The sequence below is a fragment of the Pyxicephalus adspersus genome, chromosome 3 (assembly GCF_032062135.1).
Source record: "Pyxicephalus adspersus chromosome 3, UCB_Pads_2.0, whole genome shotgun sequence".
NCBI lineage: Eukaryota > Metazoa > Chordata > Amphibia > Anura > Pyxicephalidae > Pyxicephalus > Pyxicephalus adspersus.
Window position 1 is genome coordinate 140,694,410 of NC_092860.1, and position 9,854 is coordinate 140,704,263.

Genomic DNA, 9,854 nt, shown 5'->3' on the forward strand with positions numbered 1-9,854 from the left:
TCCCTGTTGAGAAAAGCTCAATGTAAGCAACACAAGGAGCCAAAATCAGTTTTTTGAATATGAAAGGAGCAGGCTGATAGCGAGGAGCAGAGTAAAAGAGTTAAGCTCATCAGTCAAAAGGTTCTCCCTTGGTAGCCCAGTCATATGCAGTAATGCATATGTGCAAATAAGTGCAACAACAGTAATGCTATGTACAACACATGCAAAGGCAATGCTCCCCTCCTAATAATGAAATTGAAGGGGTCAAAGAATTTTAATTCAATAATTTTACAGCCACTGCAAAAGAACAAAAATGGAGGACGACAAACAGCATTAGGAGAAGGTAAGGTACTTGAAGAGAACGGTTTGCAGCGTTTTCCTCAGCCCATTTTAGCCGGGTGCAGCACCTGGCACTTTTCAGTAACGACGGCTGTTTTTTTTGGGGTGGTTACGGATAAGTTGGGCTGCCACCCGCCTACAATTTCTTCCCACCCAACGTAAAAAAAGTTCTTGGTTGAACACTGGTTTGGCTACAAGGTCCACTTAATACATCATTCTCATCACTTATCAGTGTGTACAAAGCTGCATCTTTAGGGAAAGACTGGGCAAGAGTGTTAGAATTCTTCCAGCCAGATCCTAGAAACAAAAAGGATCCCAAGTCCAGTGAGAGGATGTTCCTACACTATGTTGGAATATCATAAAATAATGCTCCAGGTACTCAGACATCCTGAAGATTTACCCAAAACCATAATGACGTTGGTCTTTGCAGTATGGAACCCAGGGTAAGGAAAGTATATTTTTAACTTTTTACAGGCAGTGTATGCAAAAGTATGAAGGCCCTGATTTAACATGGTGACCTAGCCGTCTCTTGCATGCTTCATTTTAAAGTACAACGGCTGCTTTATGAGTCTACACAAGTCCCAATTCAGTTACCATTGGATGTACACACTTTAAAGAAGCTGCCCTTCACTTTCCCCATAAGTGCAATCCCCTGTCAGTAGTATGCCACACTTTAGGGCCACTTACCTAGAAAGGGCATGCAAAAAGAACTTGCAATCTGCAAACTCAGCAAAGTACCAAAGCTGTTGGTTTATTATAACCAGATCAGTACTAATCCAGGTAGCTACTATTACCAAACACTGGAGTCCATATTTCCATGGACGCTCCCTGGTGGGGGCTCTATAGCAAACCCTGATCTTCTTAAAGTGGAACTAAGGTTCCTCTTAAAATTTTGCATTCAGACAAAGGCTGTGTTAGTTGCCTGGATATCTGCTGGGTCATGGCTACTGGGATGGAATCAAACCCCATGCACCTGAGCAAGAGTCAAGACATTCCTGCACTGCCAATCATAATGGCTGAAGACCAGAACAAGGAAAAGATAGAAGATGGTGGCACCTGTAACAGAACATGGACTGATAAATATAAAGTAGGTTTAGTTCCACTTTAACCTTGCTATTACGAGTTCAATCGTTTCGGTAATAGTAACGTAAGAAGCAAAGGCAAACATCGCTTCCAGAAAAAGATGCTGCATTTTGCAGAACAGGGCACCATGTATTTTGGGGTTCATTTGTCAACGTGAAGTTAAGTCAAAGCCAGTAAAGGTAACTAATACATTAGAGGCACAAACATGGAGTGACAAAAGTAAGTAAAATGACAAAGTAACCTCTACCTTCTTTATCACAGGTCTGTCCTCCTTAACTTACAGAAAGCAATGTACAAACATCCTAAAAACTGGAGAACAAATATGACTCTACCTTGCATCCACATGAAATGCTTGGGCCAAGTTCGGATGATTGGTAGGATAGGATATTCCAAAACAACCTATAGTAGTTGACACCTTGCAAGCTGTTCACCAGCCTCTGCCATTGTGCCGTTTCATTACCAGCGGGCAAAGTTAAACCACTCTCTACAACCCCATTCACTCCCTATGTTGGGAAGAGGTGACAAGTTATCCTTTGTACTATGTTGGGAAGAGGTGACAAGTTATCCTTTGTACTATCTCACTCACAGGGTTCACAACCATGGTAAAAAAGCTGCACAACAACCTCAACACCTGTCGAAATATAGCTTCAGAGATTCACAAAAAAGTCCCACTTATTGCTCAAAAGGTAGCTACAGGGGAGAGGGGTTAGGTAAATTCACATTATTAAACAACTGATGGGGTCCATTAGGTATACGTCAAGTATTGCTATCGTAGATTTGAATATGGACCAGAACCCAGATGGAAGTATGTGAAGCCACTTCACATTGAGGAAGTGCATAAAAACTTCCAGGAAAGAAAAAACAGCGGAGAATACTGTAACAAACTATTTAGCCACAATGACCGACCTACAGTCCACCCTAAATGTTGGTGGCCAAAGAAAAACAAAACCCCAGGACCACCACATACTACGGGATCTTCCATTAGATATGTCAGTTCCTTCACTAAAACCCGAGAGTGCGTTTACACTGTTTGTTCCACAGCCCCTTCCCAAAAAAAAAAAAAAAAAAAGTACCAAAAAGAAACGAGCTACATTTGCCCTACGGCCACATCTTCTGCCTAGGGTGCCAATGTGAGAATGGTGCCATCCACCAACCTTCCTTGGTGATCCCAGTGAAAAACATGGAGCGGTGAAAGAAGATGCCCCTAGAATGGACTGAAGCAGTCTTCTTCCCCAAAAATTTTTCAAGCTGGTTGGGAAGAAAATTGTAGGTGGGTGGCAGCCCCCGTATTGTGACCCAACTCATCAGAAATAGCTGGGTGGTTCCTGAAAAGCGTTGGGTGGTGCACTCGGCTAAAAGGGGTCGGGGAGAACACTGTGGGGCATTTGAGATTTAACCAGCTCCTTGTTCCACAAGTCCCCACCTGTAAGGTTTGGCCACATTCAAGTTTGACTACAGGGGGGTGAGGAAAGTATATTTTTTCAATAATTTTGGTGAAAGCTTTTCACTTGAAGAGGAAGTAAACCCACAAAAAAAATAAAATAAAATCCCACTTACCTTAGATCCTGCAGAGCAGTGGATCTGTCGGGAGGTTTGTTCCATCGGGTCCCACGTTGTCCTGGTGCACCCAAGCACCGCCATCTTCTCTTCTTCTGGGTTTTTCTTTCTACCGTCAAAAATCGAGTGACGTAGATTGGTAAAAAAAAATTGCCTTTCAAAGAAAGGGTTCCTTCATGCGCAGAAGGAGCATCCAAGAGCCCCCCAGGATGCATGACGTAGGGTCTCTGCGCTCCCATTTATTCCTGATCGCCTAGGCGATTGAGAAATAAGAGGGCAGTGATGAACACTTTTTTTTTTAAAAAAAAAAGGGGTGTTGCACTTAAAAAAACAAACAAACAGAATTTTTGCTTTAAATAAAAAGGTTGTCTACCCTTCTATGTAAAGTGAAAATTCTGAGTTTAGGTACGCTTTAAGTGTAGGCGATTTACAAGACAAAAGTAAGCTAACCTGCTATTCTGATACAAAGACTGCTTTGAAAACTGGCGATCAGGCAGGTAAGTATGTTTGGTCTCATTCTGCAAAGCCTTGCCGTATTCAATGCAGAAATTTTCATAAGCTGGGTGGGAAAGCTGTAGGTGGGTGGTAGCCCCGATATTGTTAACCAACTCATCAGTAACCACTCAAAAACATCCGGGTGATTACTGAAAAGAGCCGGGTGGTACGCCCACCTAAAAGAGGCCGGGGAGAACACTGCATTCAAAGATGACTTTCTAGCAGAATGGCTGGTTGGTTTACTTTGCCTGGGCATTGCTCCCCTTTGCAAATCACCAGGTAAGTAGGTTTTGTCCCATTCTGCAATACTGAACTACCTGACCACCATCTTCAAAAAAAAAAAAAAAAAAAATAGCTGAGCAGCATAGGTGTGTGATGTGTTGGGTATCCCGGGATGCCCTAGGGCTGCTAGAACAAATTATTATTAAACTGTATTTATTTAGCGCCAACATACTACTCAGCACTGTACAGGGGTTGCAAATGACAGAGACAGGAGGAGAAGACCCTTCCCCGAAGAGCTTACAATCTAAGACCAAATGATCGTCATCTCCTATTTAATGTGATATGTTGACGCTATATCAATCAGCTTGGCCAATGAAGGCGGCTAAAGATGGCAGTGCCAACAACATTGACAAGTATGTGTATTTTAAAAATTACAACCAGGCGGGTATGCTTCTGGAATATAATATTAATAATAATATAGGGCCCATTTCATATTTTGGGTGTTCGGTTCTAAAGTCAGTTTTAAAACAACTTTCACCCAAATTGAGTGAAAGTTGCATGGAAAAACTATAAATAAACAAAACAGACCCCCCAAATCCTAGGAAATCCGCAGAATTTACAAAGTACCAGCAAACGGTCGCTGCAATCTCAGCCTGCCAATGAAACATTGCGTAAATCGTGCCATCGCCAACGGCGCAAGCAAGCGCCACAATTTCAGGTTGAGGTGGATAGGGGTGTGAAATGGAGTATATAAAATGTATAATAAATGATATTTGTATGATATGAAGGCTGAGGATCATACACACAATGCATGGATACAATGTAATATTTCCCATACACAGATTATAGAATATACAGGACATATATGTCCAGGCCCGCCTCCTCACCCCCCACCTATATAATACATTATACATTTCATACACCCGGACACTGGCGATCCCGCCAAGTTTCAGGCCCAGCCGCCCACAAGCCCCCCCTCCTCCTCTGGAAAGATGGAGCCGCCGCTGATGGGCCCGGGCTTCCCCCCTCCATCTCTCACACCGGACACCCCCCAACACACAGCAGACACAGGCAGGACAAGTGGCGGGAAAGAAGAGAAGAAGTGACCTGTATGTCGCATCCTTATGTGCGCGCCGAGGTAAGAGCTGCTGCTGGCTGGCTGGCTGGCAATCAATGGAGAGAAGACAGGCACACGGCGGACTAGGCTCCTCCCCCTCCGTCCGGCAGGTTACGCCCCACGGAGGCTCTGGTCACGCCCACCCTTCCTCAGCTGCCCGCGGGAAAATTCCGCGGCGATGATTGGCTGCCGCCGCGCGCGGCAGAAACACTTTTTCAAAAACGTAACGTTTGTGGAGATTGCGTGACGTCGGTGACGGGCGGGAGGGGGAGTTGATGTGTGTGGAGGAGCTGCGTTATGACGGGCGCAAGGGAACGGGTCGTGTTCGTCGGTTCTTTACGGCGTTCTGGAAACAATTCGTTATTTTTTATCATAATATTTAAGTAAGCAGTTGGCCTATCTGTAAAGTGAAAAATGAGTCTCAGGACTTTTATTTTTGTGGTAATGGCTCATTGAGAGCTGTACACTTTACATTTTTTTTATTTATATTTTTTTTGTAAATAATGGAACTCCAATGTGTTGAGTATGTGTAGCTGAACATGAAAAAAAGGGCGACGTGCTAGACACGTTAAAGCGTATTCATGTTCCAGGTGATGCCATCTTCTGTTCTGCTTCCGGGTGATCCTCCGCCATCTTGATTGGCTTTGTCGGGATGAAGTAATCATATGTCATCACAGCATACGCAAAGGAAGCTGGGAATACCAGGTTACCTTGGCAACTAAAGCTGATGTTGCGCATGTGCAGCTCATGTTTTTGTCAGAAACTATGCAATCAGGCAAGTAGCCTAAGGATACAAACATAAAGAGGAACTAAACTCAAAAGTCCCCCAAAACAAAAAAAAATCCACTCACCCGCAGGACTGTTGATTGGTCCAGAGGTCTCTTCCATCAGGTCCCGCGTTGTCCCGGCATCTGTCTTTGGGCCAGCGCGCCACGTGTTGCCATCTTTCCCCCTTTTTCCTGGTTCTTCTACCTATGTCACCCGACCCAGGCGCAAGATCGGGTGACGTAGGCTGGAAAAAAAATTGCCAATCTCACTGCGCATGCGTGAGATCAGCATTTGTTTTCCCTTTTCAGGGAAAGGCTCCTGGGCATGTGCAGAAGGAGCACCCAAGAGCCTCCCGGGATGCATGACGTAGGTATCCCGGGATGGGTTTCTCAATCACCCAATCTAGGTGATTAAGAATTAGGGGGCAGTGGTGCCCCCCTTTTTTTTTTTTTAAAGTTGCATTAAAAAAAAAAAGTGAAAATTGTGAATTTAGGTATACTTTAAAGCAGAGCTAAAGTAAAAAAAAAAAAAACACAATCCCGCACATCCATCTGGAGGTTTTTTTGATTGAATCCCGCGTCAACATAGGATCTGTCAGTGGCCTGGCGCAGAGAAGGCGTCTGGTGCCGCAATTTTCTTCACTCCTCTTTCAGGTTCTTTTTCGTACGTTACCCGATCTTGCACTGCACATTCATGAGATTTTTTCGTGAGCAATTTTTCTCTTGCATTATTTTCCCTGGCGGTATGATTATTTTAATATTTTTAAATGTCAAATTGGTACATTTGACATTTAAAAATACCCATCATTTTAAATTTCCCTCCCATCCCACCCCCTGATGTACACGCACGTTGCATGCCAGTCCGGCATCTTCATTCCCTAGCCTCTATTTGGCATATTTCAAAGTTAAACTTGGTGATCAAGATAAGTTTTGGGCCCATCATAAGGTGTGCAAACAATGTATCAAGGGTTTACGGATGTGGACAAAGGGAACACGTGACCAGATGCCATTTGGTATACCTATAGTTTGGCGAGAGCCAGGAGATCATTTCAGTGACTGTTACTTTAGTATAGTGAAAACTTCAGAATATAACAAGAAAAATAAATGTAACGTAGAATATCCTAGTCTACCATCGGCTATAGGCCCAGTGGCTCATTCAGATGAAATCCCAGTGCCGGTTTTTGCTACACTACCCTTTTTTGAAGAACATGATTATGGTGATGAACTAAGTGACAATATTGATGAAGAGTTTAAAATTGAAGAGGACTCTGTTCGTAAGGGATTTGATCACCATGAGTTCAGTGATTTGGAACTATCGAAGAAGGCTTCAGAACTCCTAGCATCAAGACTACGTGAGAAAAACTTACTTGAAAAAGTAACCAGAGAAATTGCATTTCTGCAGTACTTTAGAACTGACAGTGGCTTTGTATATTGGCATAACATACCTAGTTCAATGGAGGAATTGGGAATTCCAATCTAACTCAAATGAATGGAGACTCTTCATTGATAGCTTAAAGCGGAGCTTTACGTGTGTCCTCCTTCACAATGGCAATATATTTGGGTCGGACCTATTGGCCATTCACTTTCTGTTTGCAAAGAATATGCAGACATAAAGAGAGTCATTGAGTTATTGCAATATCACCAACACAATTAGGTCATCTGTGTTGAACCTTAAAATGGTATCCTCTCTTCTTAGCAACATGGATACACCAAGTATCCCTGTTATCTTTGCATGGACAGCAGAGTTAGTGAGAGGCATTGGGTGTAAAGGTATTGACCTCCAAGATCTGCCCTAAAACCAAGTGATCTAAACATTCTACATGAGCCACTTGTTGATAGAATATTATATTCCCACCTCTGCACATGAAACTGGGCCAGATGAAGCAGTTTGGTAAAGCTTTGCCAACTAAAGGAGACTATTTCAAGTACCTCATTTTGACATTTCCTAGCCTGTGATTTGAAAAAATAAAGGCTGGTGTGTTTGATGGTCTTCAAATTTGGCAGCACACCAAAGATGAATATTTTATCTGGACAATGTCAGAAGTCGAAAAGAATGCTTGGTTATAATTCAAAGCCATTGTCAAGGACTTCTTGGAAACACACAAGCAAATAATTACATAAAAATTGTCCAGAAACTCTTGGAGAGCTACAAAATGCTTGGTTGCAATATATGCATCAAGGTGCATTTTTTGCATAGCCATCTTTCTAACTTCCTGGTAAACTTTGGTGCAGTCAGTGATTAGCATGATTGGTGAACGATTCCACCAAGATTTGAAGGTCATGGAAGGACGGTATCGGGGTAGATGGGATGTACATATGATGGCTGACTATTGGAGCATCCAACGGGATAGCCCTAACACTGAACACTCCAGGAAAAGCTATAGGTATAAATTTACCCACTTACCCAATTAATTCTCAAATGTTTTACTGTAAAACAAATGTCACAGAGTAACAATAAATCCTTTGTATGAACAAAAGAAATTTAAATAAACAAAACATTCAAGATATTATTTCATTATTTTTTCATTTTATGAAAAATTTGTAATTTTTTTGACAAAAATGGAGGGTACCCTGTATCGTAAAAACTGGATGTGATAGCAAAAAACTGGGGTCAATTCTGGGTTCACCACCCAAAAATTAGTGAAAAAACAAACGTTACATCTAACTAAACAAAAAATGCGTTCCCCAGTGTTATCATTATAAACAGTATTTATATAGCGGCAACATGCTTTACAAAGTCCATAGTCATATCACTAACTGTCCCTCAAGGGGTTCACAATCTATTACCATAACATAATGGACATTACATATGTCCATAACACATATATATATATATATCTATATACATAACACAGGACATTTTTTTTTTTTTGAGGGAAAGCTGATTAACCTAACTATGTTTTTTGGGATGTGGGAAGAATCCTGAGTCCTCGGAGGAAACCCACGCAAACAAAGGGAGAACATGCAAACTCCTTGGAGATAGATTCCTAGCTGACATTCAAACTTGTGACCTAGCGCTGCAAAGGACAGAGTGCTAACCACCCTGCAAACTGTGCTGCCAATGGCACTTTTATTTTTACATTCCAGGAAAGCCCCTTATCATGTTGGGTCAATATCAGGCATGTGCATAAGGACCAGCCTCCTGGTATACATGACGTATATATCCTAGTTGTGCGCTTCTCCTTCAGCGGTAAAGATAGAAGCGGAGGGGTCCCTCCCCCCCCCAAAAAAATACAAACGTTATAAAAAAAAATAGTTTTTTCATTATATAGAAGGATTAGTCATCCTGACAATAATGTTAAAGATGTGGTGATAGGTCAGCTTTAATATATGGCATATGGTAGATCTAAAGGAATCTTTCATTCATCCTCCTCAGAATATCATTTAAGCCCAACTCCAGGCCTAGTTTTCCCCTCCCCCTGTTGGAGTACCTCCAACCCAATATACATATTATTTGTTGCCATAGTTCCTGTTCATCAAGGGACAGATCCTCTGTGACGCCAGGTATTGGCATGGCTTCTTTTTCTCTGCAGGAATCCCCTGTGAGTCCAGGGCAAGGGGTGGAGCCTTGACACCCTGAGCACACAAACGATGGTTTAAATGATGCTGGGCATTATTCAGCCTTGAAGATAAGCAAAGTGAGTGAGTGAGGATCAGTGAGTGGGTATAGATGAATGGACAGTGCTGTAGATCTACTCTGTATAACATTCAGAGGTGTTTTTTTTATATTTTTTACTCATGCTGTTCAGTAAATCCTTGTTCCTTTGTTCTTTGTTCCTAAGTACATTGGATGAAGTCTCCTTTCTTCTCCCATCATCTCCATCTACTACCTGGCTGCTTGACCCAGTCCACTCTGATCTGCTTTATGTCCATTCCTTTAACCTGGCCCCAACACTAACTGAACTATTCAACCTATCCCTTTCTTCTGGTATCTACCCTTCCTCTTTCAAACATGCCATTGTTATCCCTATCCTGAAGAAACGCTCACTAGACCCCTCCATACTTTCTAGAAACCTTTCCCATCTCCCATACAGTTTTTCCCAACAGCTGCAACAGTCCTTTTTGTTAGGCAGTTCAGTCTGCCTGTAAATGTAATGATAAAAAAATAAATAAGAGCATGTAAAACGAAATCTGTAATTTGTTTACTGAATACTATCGCTAGTTTTAGCTACATACACTCAATGACAGTATCATTGATTGACAAGGACTGTGAGCACACTGAAATCACTAAGGTCACTGGATGACAAGGTCTGTGAGTGCACAGGATGGCATAAAGAATGCTAGAGGCATGGGAG

The 9,854-nt window shown here is 42.3% G+C and overlaps 1 protein-coding gene across 3 annotated transcripts in view; it reads right to left on the reverse strand.

Annotated features, from left to right (window-relative positions):
• Positions 1-4,898, reverse strand: part of NSD2 (nuclear receptor binding SET domain protein 2) — a 51,991-nt gene extending 47,093 nt beyond the window's left edge. For 2 of the 3 annotated variants that reach the window (XM_072406567.1, XM_072406565.1), the window contains exon 1: positions 4,783-4,898. The gene's annotated coding sequence lies outside the window, so the exon portion shown is untranslated. The remainder of the gene's footprint in view (positions 1-4,782) is intronic. The other variant, XM_072406566.1, reaches the window with a different exon arrangement.
• Positions 4,899-9,854: the final 4,956 nt, after the last annotated feature.